Consider the following 11247-nt stretch of genomic DNA (forward strand, 5'->3'; position numbering starts at 1 on the left):
AATCAACACTAGTCAAAATAGATAATTTTCCCCCAATAAGCTAGTTTTTTGCGCACTAAAAATCACCCTTTAACACTCAGATTCTCTAGTTCTGACCTCTAGGTTTCTCAATTAAAGGATCAGAGCTTGACCCAGACTTTAGGTTGAGTTCCCAAAATGACCCAGGCCCCAAACTAGGAGTCTAGGAAATAAAAAATATTCTAGGGGTGGGGTCCCCATTTTAAGGAGAAATGGGGCATGCATTGTGAAACCACAACAGTTAGGTATGAATCAACAATAATGATTCACCCGTATTGCCACTTAATCCTTCCCTTTTCCTGATTGGTTGCATGTTCTGCATAGGGATTCTCAATTAAGATTCATTCTTATCATCTAGGATCACAAAAAAATCCTCAAGTTGGCTCGAAAATGGTTTACATAGTAGTTTGTGTCATTACAAATAACTATGTCAAAACTGAATTACTTGGCACTTGAAGTCCCTGATGCTTGACATCAACTGCCACTTCAATGTTGTAACTTGGCATCTAAACAACTTAGCATCCATTGGTTACTTGGAATTTGAATCACTCAACATCATTTGTCTGCTCGACACTTGAGTGACTCGACACTAACTAAGTATCTCACTCGACATGCACTATTTGACATGTTATGCTCAACATGCATTACTTGTTTGACATGAACTAAGCTCTAACTTGTAAATGACTTAAGTGCATAGACACTCATATGTCAAAACCAATCTAAGATTAACAACCTCTCCCTTTGACATGAGTGGAAAAAACACTTGATCATGCATGAATGATCTTAACTTATGAGCATAACTCAAATACTCACTATCTCTGTTTGACATATGTACAAAATTTCAAAATTTTGCAAAACTTGACTTAACAATCATACCTCAAAATCTTATAATTGCCCCTGAGATGATTGTGTTGTTCTGAATCTAAACCTATAATCTTGTTGAGTAAATATGAATATGCTGACTTGTACTGTACTCTATTTCTATCTTTGACTCCCCCTTTGTTTGGTCTCCCCCGAAGTTGTATTCATTCTTTCCTTGGAGTCATTGTCTCTCTCAAAAACTTATTATTCCCAAAAACTTATAACTCCCCCTTTTTGACATCAATTTCAAAGGGTTATACATGTATAGTGCATTTATCCAAGAAAGCTTTATGAACCTCAAGTATGATCTTCAAAGTTCATCCCAATTATCACAAGCTACCTCCAATGATTTAATTTGGATGGCTAACTCAGTAGCAAGGTGAACTAAGCCTTCATGTGTAGAAAGATGGGGATCTTTCTTCATCACTATTTCTCTAAAGTCTAGTTCCTTATGTAAGTCAACATGGATTGGATGCTTATCAGTGTAGCCTGAATATTTGCATCTTGAGCATGCAGGGCTGCCAATTGATCTTCGAAATTCATCAAATTCTTGAAGTGCTTTTGACTCTGAGCTAGAGAATTGGGTAGAGTAGTACATGTCATCTTCATATCTCCCTCCAAATTTGCAATATGGCACTGCACTTCTTGTGTGAACAGAGTTGTATCAAACAACTTGGTGTAAAGTAAGAAAATGTTCTCTAAAACTCTCTTTACGCTATCAATCTTGGTTGCTGACTAAACCTAATGAAGTGCAATGACACTTGATATCTTTTCATTGACTTAGTTTTGAAATTTCCTCTCTGACCATTCAAGTAGTTTAACATTTGAATCTAGGTCTGTATCATTTATGTACTCTACTATATTTGCCAACTGCTCCATGATAGGCTTGTCTTCTACAGATACAGGTAGGTTGAATGTATCAAGAAATATTTCCTTGATATCTTGCAATACTTGTTTTCACGTATGCTCCCTTCTGACAGTTCTTGGTGATTTTTCCTCGCAACAACATCCTAAAGTATGCTCTTTTGTTCAATAATGATTGTTGCAAGATTAATTTTTGGCAACACAATCACCTCATCCAAGTTGACATCACCATATGATGTTACTTCACTTTCCTTGGATGCGCTGGGACTAGGCCTTGATGACTAAAGTGGTGTACCTTCTACACTTGGCCTATGAAGAGCTTGACTTGGAAGAGTAGCAGTTTCTAGCAAAGTAACCAGTGTAGGTATTGCTAATTTCTCCTCAAGATTGGTACTCACGATTGACTCTTTAGTCTTATCCTTTTCTTGCTTTTCAATCTCAATTGCACCTTAGGTTTGTGTTGCAGGTACATAAGTATCTTCTTGGCCTATTTGAGTTTGTGTCCCTTCCTATGCTTCTGTAGCAAGTTTTTGTACTGACACATTTTGTACCATTGTGCTCATATTTGCCATTGTTGTCTCTTTCCTTTGGTACACTACAATGAGCATTGTAGGTCATACCAAAGTAAATTGAGGAGTTTGAGTTATGGCTTGTTTTCCTTCCTCTACAAATGTCTTTTTTGCCTTCTCAAGTTCATCTATACTCACCAATATTGGATGATTGCATAATTGTGCATTGGTGGTGGTGTCTAACAATATCTTCTTCATATACTGCTTTGTTAGTGGATTGATGTTTTGAGCTACAATATCAGAAACATCCTTGATCTTTATTGTATCCATGCTAGCATCTGTCACATGTTGTGGATTGACACTCAACATTTGTATATCTGGTATACTCTATTTTGTTTGTTGCTCGTCTTCATTTGTTGCCTTTGTATCTGCATTTTTCTCAGTGCCTTCCACATGTGCATCTTTCTCGATTTCATCTTTAGTAACCTCAGTTACTTCTTGTTCACCTTTATCTTCACCTACCTCAACAGGTGTTTGCTCAATTGCCTTAGGTGTTGTCAGTCCATATATTGACCTCCATAAATGAGTGGACTTCTAAACAACACCCTTGATTTCCTTTTGCAAAATACTGAATTCTCTATATTTCGGAGCAAATATCCCTTTATATTTGTTAATGACCTTTGACATTGTGGCCTTATCCAATTCTGGCATCACTTGATCAAGTGTAGTTTCTCTGATTTTCCTTTTTGTAGTGAGACTGTATTGCCATTTTTGCTCAACTCTTTCATATAAACTTTTAGGTATAGAGTTGGCAAGCTCAATTGGAGTCTTCTTGAATGTTGTCATCATGGCATATATTGACTCTTCCACTTGGTTCATCTCAATCTTTCCAAGTTTTTCAAACTCAACATATGTTAATCCAAATAAGTCAACATCATTCTTTATATTTTCATACAAGTTATCCAAATTAGAAGGAGGACTGTGACTTACCACTTTAAATTGGTTGTTGTCATCATATTATGTCCTCTCTTCATTTGACTAGGCTAGAGCAATGCACTTTCTCCTTTGTCTCTTCTAATACTCATCTTCGCGTGTAGTTTTCCTAGTTATCTTCCCTTTTGGCTTTTGCACTTCTTGAACCTTCTTAGTTGTAGCCCTTATGCTGGACTTGGTGGTAGGAACTACAGGCTTAGGTTGTGTAGGTTTTACAACCTTCTTTGGTTTACTGACTACTAGAGCTTTAGCTTTTCTTTTCTTTTTTTCTTTGGCTACAGGTACTTTATTGGCCTCTTCTCCCTCGACACCTTCATCAAGCTTGACTTCCTCTTCCCCTTGGTCTTCTCCTTGACCTTGAGTAATGGCCAATAGTGCTTGCATAGGTGCATCTTCACCTTCATCATCATCATCGTCATCAATTTTCTTCTTCTTCTACTCCTTCACCAAATTTTTCTTTGAGCTTCTTAACAATTTTGTTCTTTTTCCTTATTATAGAGGTTATCTTCAAATCCATGGTTATCTTTAACTTGGCTACATCATAATTACCAAAAGTTGTAGCTTCTTTACTTCTTTAGCCAATAAAGTGGTAATTGTTGCAGATGCCTCATCCACATTTATCTCATAACCTAGAGGCTTTAACCATCTCACCATTGGAACTACAACCTGTACATATGTGAAATCAGTATCAACTAGAAAGAAAACATAATTGAAATGCTTTTCAACTAGTGACACTAGAATCCTATGTCTTTGTTTCATTGACTTCTTAAAGTCTTCAAAGTAGCTAGTCATTATAGACTAAAAGCTTTCTCCAAGTTGCTCAACGTATTCTCCTATCTATACTGCAATAGATCTATTTCTCTTCCATGCAACTTTACCAAAAGAAGGGAATATGTTCTGCACATAGAAAAATATACATACAAGTATTGAACCAAACTTGCATTGGGCACTCTTGGTTTTCCTCATGGTTTCCAAGTTTTCTAATAATTGTTGTAACTACAACTTGGCAAGGTCACAAGAATGATCCTTCTTGACTATGTTGTAGCCTATGTCAACAAAAATGCAAGGTACATTGTTCAATCTACTTGATTGAAAGAATTTATGTGCAATTATCCTTACTACAAAAGCAATTAGGGGACCTATGATGGTGTCAATTGTCATTCCTCTCTTATTCCACATTGCCCCTGTGTTTTTCTCAATTTGCATCAATTCTCATGGTCTTAGGTCTATCTAGGGTTGGATACCCTATTACCCTCTGCACAATCCTCTTGGTGATTTTTATAGGGCCATCCTTCAACCATACAAAATTGTCATGAATTCTACTAAGAACAATCTTAATCATTTTATTTTGAACATGTTTGGAAAATCTAGGGCATGAGTTAACCCTTTTCTCTCTAAAACCTTGAATTCTTATTTCAATACACCGTTCTCACACAATTTCCCATAGATGTCTCTTATCTCCATGTCACCTATGCTACCCACTTTACATGTGTAACAACATCATACATCTTGAATCATTAAAACTTGTGGTGGTATCATAGATAACACACTAGACGGGTCTTGTTTGTATGCAATGTTAGGAATTTCTTTAAAGTTTGATTGTCTGATCTCAATGATGATTAATTGAACACTCAAAACTTCCTTTCCCTCTTTAATCTTAGAAGCATAAGAACTAGATGCCATATTTGATACCTAGGATTTGCACAAATTCAAACAATGTAGCTCGACACACAATAAATACCTTCACAAATCTTATGAATGGTGTTGAATAGTAATTGAATTTAGTCTGCAAACACTTGGAATGATCTCTCTAATTTTCCTCTTGTGCTCTCATCAATCTTGAATAATTACAAATGAATCAAAAAATCAACTATATAGCCCTTAAAACTTCATAATTAATGCTTGGTGCTTACACAACTATAAGCTCGACTCTAGTAGTGATTCTGACTCACTCGGCCTCCATATAATTTCCTTCATGCTCGACAACCACTATGAGCTTGGCCAACACTATCACTTATGATAGCTTGGCATCAACTAGATTTCACTCGAAAACTTAGGTGAAACTTTTCATGCTCAACAACAACATGAAAACTTATAGATTTCTAAGTTCTAACCAATACTTTGCATCTTACTTCATGTGTACATAATATTTTTAGAAAGAATCCTTGAAACTGATGCATGATATATCATTTAAATATTAGTCCCACACATACCTCTTAATTGCATGGTTGGGGATGGTGTGATCACTTGATCCATTGAATGAAGTGATCCCATCTGAACTTGATGTGTTGTAATCTTCCTTCTTCTTCCATGTCTTGTTCATTTGCACTTTGACTTCTTCAGCATATGCCTTTCCTTTGCCTTTGTTGAACTCATTGCTTGGTGCCTTTAACTTTGTTAGACAATGTCTACTTATGTGACCAATCTTTAAGCAACTAAAACATGTAGTCTAGCTTAACCATCTACTGCAATTTCTTTTGAAGTGTGTTCTTATGTAGTTCTCAAGAACATGTCCATATTCTTGACAATAGTGACAATTATACCTAGTATTATAATCCCAATTATAAGAGTTGTCACTGTGCTTTACCTTTGTTTGCTTGTTTGATGACCACTTGGGCTTGAATCTACACTCATATGCTCTTTGTCCATACTTCTGACAGTTATAACAATATCCTTAAAATCTTTGTGTGCTTATGGTCTTGGTTCTACATTCATGTGCCTAATGTCCTTACTTGTTGCACTTATGACTGTGACCCATGAACTTTTGCTTAGGATTCTGATTTGTAGTCTTGCTTCTGCAAACATTAGTAGTATGTCCTAATTTTCCACAAATATGACAAGTAGGTTCGAAGTTCTTACCATTGATATTCCTTTGTTCACCACTTTTAGATGATTCTCCTTCTTCAGTAGTGGTGTAACCCAATCTAGTAGTAGCAATGTTTGGTCTAGGAGATCTCATCAATTCCTCAAAATACTTGATGACTTCACTAGGTCTATTGAAACTTTTAGCAAATTCTTTTTCTCTTTTCAGACCATTTCTCAGTTGTTCATTGTACAACTTCAGTTTTGTGATTTCAATATCTTTTCCATCCAATTCATGATTGGTAATCATCATTTGATTCAATGTTTCCAATTGCATGTGAGTAATCCTATTCACCTCTGATGTCTTCTCTTCCAGTCTGTTGGTCACTATCCTTTTGTCATCCTGAATCGTGACTTTGTCTCATTCAACTTTCTTTTTCTACTCGATCACCTCCTATAGCAATAGTGATTGGAATTCTTGTTCTATCTTGAGATTTCTAACCTCTTCAGTTAGGGCTCCATTATTTTCCATCAGATCTACAATTTTTGCATCAAATTCACTTGAATTTCCATCTGCAAATAATTCAGTAGTGTCAATCTCTTGGTAATGTGTCTCATTCTCTCCAATAGCTATTTCTTTCCTTCTCTTCAATGATCGCTTCAACTCATCTCTTGCTTCATTCATCTGATGTAGGGCAAGTTTTTTTTCAATCTTCTAATTATCAATAATCTTTCCCAACTTGTAGACTTCCATCTGCAAGATCTTTACTCAAAGATGCAAACCTTTCCTTTTCCAGAGAGCTATGCTCGGATACCAATTATTGGAAATACAATATGGAAAGTAAACTTTGAGAGGGGGGTAACCATAAATTCATTCACCACATATCTATCTCACAATTTGCATATAAACTGAAATAACTAGCTAAACATATTCATCCATAGTATGAAAGAAAATAACACTCAACACATGTATGACACAAGATATTTGGTTACCTAGAAACCCTCCAATGAGAAGGTAAAACTGGGGTGGGCATAACACCCATAAAGCTCCACTACTGCAGTAATAAAGTGTATCTAATGAAGGTTGCAATGTTTGATCATGCAACATGATCTACCTTGTGAAAGGTCTACCCTATTAAAGGCTTACAAGATTGTTAGATCTTACCCTGTTAAAGGATTTTAACACCCTGTTAGAAGTGTGTCTGATAAAAGGACTTTAACTTGTAATAAAGTAAGCACCCTTTTAAATGATTTACAACAACCTATTAAGACTACTCTATTAAGAGATTTAACTGATTCACCTATTAGAATGTCCTAGTAATGATCCAGTGGTTACCACTCTGCTGCTAGATAATAGATCACCTCTTTGCATATATTCTTGATCCTCCTTTGATCAAATGTATCTCTTCTATCCTCCAACCTCTTTTCTCTTTTCTCTTCTAACTAATTATGCAATATATCTCAATTCACAATACCTTAGCCACCATGAATGCTCTGTTTGTGCATGCAAACTTCTCTCTTCACTCCTTCCACATTTCTTAAAAAGTTTAGGGTTTGTCCTCCTTAACAAGACCTAGCTGACTTAGGGTTAGGTATGAATCAATGATCATGATTCACCCATAGTGCCACTTAATCCTTCCCTTTTCCTGATTGATTGCATGTTCTACATAGGGATTCTCAATTAAGATTCATTTTTATCATCTAGGATCGCAAAACAATCCTCAAGTCAGCTCCAAAATGGTTTACATAGTAGTTTGTTCTATTACAAACAATTACATCAAAACTAGTCCTTGATGCTTGACATCAACTGCAACTTCAATGTTGTAACTCAACATCTAAATGACTCGACATCTAGATCACTCGGCATCATCTGTCTAGTCAACACTTGAGTGACTCGACACTAACTGTTTACTTGACACATACTAAGTATCTTACTCGGTATGCACTATCTGACATGTTATACTTGACATGCATTACTTGTTCGACATGAACTAAGTGCTAACTTGTAAATGACTTAAGTGTATAGACACTCATATGTCAAAACCAATATGAGATTAACAATTAAACCATTTTACCAACAATAATGTTTATTATAATATACTCTTGATTATTCTAATGTGTTTGTGAATCTATCTCCTTTAGGCTCTCAAAGTTGGATATCACCATCTCTACATGAAAGATCTCACTTGGAACCTTAAAATTTTGTGAATGAGACTCAAGCATCCCATATTATTACATAAATGCACTTGATTTCTCCTACTTTATTTATCGAGCCATTTTTTGTACTGTAATAAGGGATAATATAATTGTCCACATCTCCTTCCCTTGGAGTATTTTTCTCTTGGTCATCCTAGATTAAGGCCATTCACATGATGCATTTCCTATTTGTTCTTTCCTTGGAAAAGTCTCCATTAATATCCTTCATTTTTGAAGCCTCCTTCTAATGGAATGTCTAATTCCTCTCAAGATCCTATATCTAGGTCTATAATTTCACAAATATTTGTAGAGAAACTACTAAGAGTATCAAGTGTCCATATCAATTTCTATGATACCCCTTATCTCTTCTCCAATATGTCTCAATGCACCTTTGCACCAATACTTAGTAAGGAGGTTATCTAGTTGAAACCACATTGGAATGTTGTTCGTATTTCCCTTTAAGGGCTCAAAGTTTGGACTCCATTTTTAAACAAAAAAATCCAATTGTTCCATCATATTAAATTCATTTATCGAAGCTATCTTGTGTTTTGGAGAATTTCATCCAATATCTTTTTTTTTGGGAAGGCCCTAATATCCACTTTACCCTTACCTTTTGCGAGCCACCAATATGTAATCTTGAACCTATCAAGTCTTCTTCTAGGCCATTTGGTGTAAAAAATTTCTATTTTAGAGTTGTTCCTTTATCGATTTTAAAATGTATGAAGGGACAACAATCACCTTTCTTTCTAGCATCTCCATTTATCCATACCATTTCCTACTCACCATACTCACTATTTTTAGAATCCTCTCATCCCCAAGTCCATTTCTATTTTGAAATAGATGATGCATTGCATTATTTTTCCCTAAAGGCTCTAACATCCTATTGGCTATGAGTGAGATACGATTTACACCCTTCAAAAATAATAAACTCTTAGTTATCAAGTTTACCATTCCCCTTATAGTCCAAAGGACTCACCTTCACCATATCTTATCATTTATCTCTACATCTACAAGTTGTTCCTTCTTTGCTACTTTTTCCCCAACAACACCTTCATGTTAGTATAACACATTTTCTTATTGTCATGGTTGTTTGATCTTTTCACTAGATTTAGTTTAGGACCTCTCTAAATACCATTTAATTCAAACTATAAATTTTAGGTTAAACTATAGGGTAAAGGAACCAATAGTGAATTGAGATCCAATAGTCATTCACTTATTTTTAATCATTTATTTACCAGTAGTGTATGATTTGTATACTATTAGTTGGCCATTTTTAAAGCTTTTTTGACCCATGATTGGCTCTTTTTTGCACCACCACCATTGATTTATGAACTACTACTAGAGATCTGTGAATCGATACGAATGATTTGAGTGAATAATTATTAGTGCAATGAGGTTGAAGTATCTATCAACACTTTTTTGGACCACTTTTTGGCTCTTTCATGCATAACATCTGTTGTAGAGTGCATTATTATTAAAATAAAAAAGCTAGAATCTTAGCTTTGTGCAATTAAGTCACATACATAAAAAATAAAAATAAAAATCAAAATGTAATAATGTTTGATACCTCAATTCAACACACAAACCTAGCTATAATCACTATTGGTCCCTTTCCCCTGATACATTATTGGAAATAAAAATACCTAAAATAACATCAAACTCAACACAAGATCACATGAAGTCTCAATCATGGTTAAAATTGAGTAGTGCACTGCATGGAAAAATTTAATACATGCTATCCCTAAATCAATATCTATATCATTATATGAGTGATACCTTAGTTGAATACACTACTAAGAAGGTCGTCTTTAAATGCCTAGGTTAGGTCAATGATGCAACACCTATTATTGTATTTTTTGATATTGATAGATGGGAGCAAATGAATGCATAGGTTATCCAGGTTGATAGATAAGGATATTAGATCATAGTATGTTTTACTAAAACCATTACTTGGGTTTTCTTCTATCTCATGTAGTAGTTTTCAACAAATACTCAGGAAGACATCCATATGTGATGTATGTAATATTAGAACAAAGAGAAACATATATTATAGACAAAGCAAGTTACTTCGTAATATTTAAATCCTCTATGCATCTTAATTAATTAATTTAAATTGAATATATATTTTTGTCTTGTGTATGTATCTCCACTTTACAAATGAATTTTTATTATAACTTTGAATATTGTAAATCAAAGTTAAATTTTTTCCCTAATCACTTTATGAGGGCTACATATTTTTCTTTTTATAATTTTCTTGTTTTAGACGATTATCATAAGCATGAACAACATTGATTTTTGCAATGGGTATTTGACTCACCTCCAAAACTTGAGACCCATTATTTTGGAGGTCTATAAGAGGATCAATATTGACCTATATATTGTAAATTTTTTATATTCTTCAGTTTTGCCTCAATGTACAAAGTCTATTACCAACTCAAGAGTGCCAATCCATTTATACTTCCTTACTTCACTTATTTCGTAAGTAAGATAAATTATAGAAAAAAATCTTCTTTTTCTTCTATTCAATTTTTTTCTACATTCCCAATTAAAAGCAAAACATAAATTAAACTAAATAATATCCTCTAGATCCAATGCCACTCCAAAAATTAAGAATATTGTCCACATTCTAAATTGATGTTCGTCATTGTATACAAACCATACATTTGAAAAATCAAATCATGTATTTTAATTTATTAAAAATAAATTTCAATTTTTATAAAACTAGTTTCTATATATATTTATATTTAAACTTATTAAAGAATAATGCAACTCATAAGCCCTTTCTAAAGTTTTTGATGTCCCCATTCCAACTTACTTTTTATAACTAATTAACCTACAATTTATATTAACAATCTATTGTCCATCTTCTTAATAATCTTTTGACTTTTTTTATATATTTAATTTTTTCTACATTTCCAATAAATAAAACACAAATTTAACTATAAAATCTTTTAGGTCACATTATATAAAACAATGTTCACACAAATTTAACTATAAAATCTTT

This window comes from Cupressus sempervirens, chromosome 2 (assembly GCF_028749045.1).
Source record: "Cupressus sempervirens isolate cs-2001-9-10 chromosome 2, ASM2874904v1, whole genome shotgun sequence".
NCBI lineage: Eukaryota > Viridiplantae > Streptophyta > Pinopsida > Cupressales > Cupressaceae > Cupressus > Cupressus sempervirens.